This window comes from Colobus angolensis, unplaced genomic scaffold (assembly GCF_000951035.1).
Source record: "Colobus angolensis palliatus isolate OR3802 unplaced genomic scaffold, Cang.pa_1.0 Scaffold6, whole genome shotgun sequence".
Lineage (NCBI taxonomy): Eukaryota > Metazoa > Chordata > Mammalia > Primates > Cercopithecidae > Colobus > Colobus angolensis.
In genome coordinates this window covers 25,909,405-25,910,792 of record NW_012119598.1, presented here as the reverse complement: position 1 = coordinate 25,910,792, position 1,388 = coordinate 25,909,405, and positions in this window count along the sequence as shown.

Below are 1,388 nucleotides of genomic sequence, written 5' to 3'. Positions count from 1 at the left end.
GGTTCAAGCAATTCTCCTGCCTCAGCCTCCCGAGTAGCTGGGATTACAGGCATGCACCACCACACCTGGCTAATTTTTGTATTTTTAGTAGAGATGGGGTTTCACCATGTTGGTCAGGTGGTTTTGAACTCCTGGCTGCAGGTGATCTGCCCTCCTTGGACTTCCAAAGTGCTGGGATTACAGGCATGAGCCACCATATTTCACTGGTGCTGCAATTTTACATTTTATTTTATGTATGTATGTATCTATCTATTTTAATTTTTTATTTTTTGAGACAGAGTCTCTTGCTGTGGACCAGGCTGGAGGGCAGTGGTCAGATCTCGCCTCACTGGCTCTGAGCAGACTAAGACAGTGACTAAGAAAGTGACCGTGCCATGACCACAGGCTCCACTCTGCCTCCCAGGCTCAAATGATCCTCCCACCTCAGCCTCCCAAGTAGCTGGGATTACAGGTGTGTACCACCACACCAAGCTAATTTTTTGTATTTTTAGTAGAGATGGGGTTTTGCTATGTTGGCCAAGCTAGTCTTGAACTCCTGACCTAAAGTGATCTGCCTGCCTTGGCCTGCCAAAGTGCTGGGATTACAGGCTTGAGCCACCGCGCCCGGCCACTCTCATCTTCTATTTCATTACAGCCTGGGAGGTAATGGTTTTTGGGCCGGGCGCGGTGGCTCATGCCTGTAGTCCCAGCACTTTGGGAGGCCGGGGCAGGTGGATCACTTGAGGTCAGGAGTTCAAGCAGCCTGGCCAACGTGGTGAAACTCCATCTCTACTACTAAAAATACAGAAATTAGCTGGGTGCGGTTGTGAGTGCCTGTAGTCCCAGCTACTTTGGAGGCTCAGGCAGGAGAATTGTTTGAACCTGGGAGGCGGAGGTTGCAGCGAGCCAAGATGGAGCCGCTGAACTCCAGCCTGGGCGACAGAGCAAGACACAGCCAAGCTCACTTGTTCACGCGTTGTCTATGACTGCTTTCCTGACACAATGGCAGAACTGAATAGTAGTGACAGAGACTACAGGGCCTGCAAAGTCTAATGTGATTACTCTCTGACCGTTTACCGAAAAAGTTGGCCAATCCTGTAACAGACAACTTCCTACACACACAGACCTCCCTCTTGGTTTTCAGAGCAACATTCTCATCTGGCTTTCTACTTTCTCAGCTGTCACTCTGGGATTTAAGCAGTGATATGACAGGGGTTGTGTGGTAAGGACTAGACTAGGAGTGTGGCTAATCAGGAGGCTGGTGAGCACTAATAGAAAGGTAAGACGTCGAGTACCAGAAGAGCTAATTAATATACAATTAAAGAGGTAAGGCAGGTCCTATAAGACGTAGGAGAAGGGAAGTTCCATTTTAAGAAGTGAGCTGAGGAATAGGAGACATGAGGCCTGTG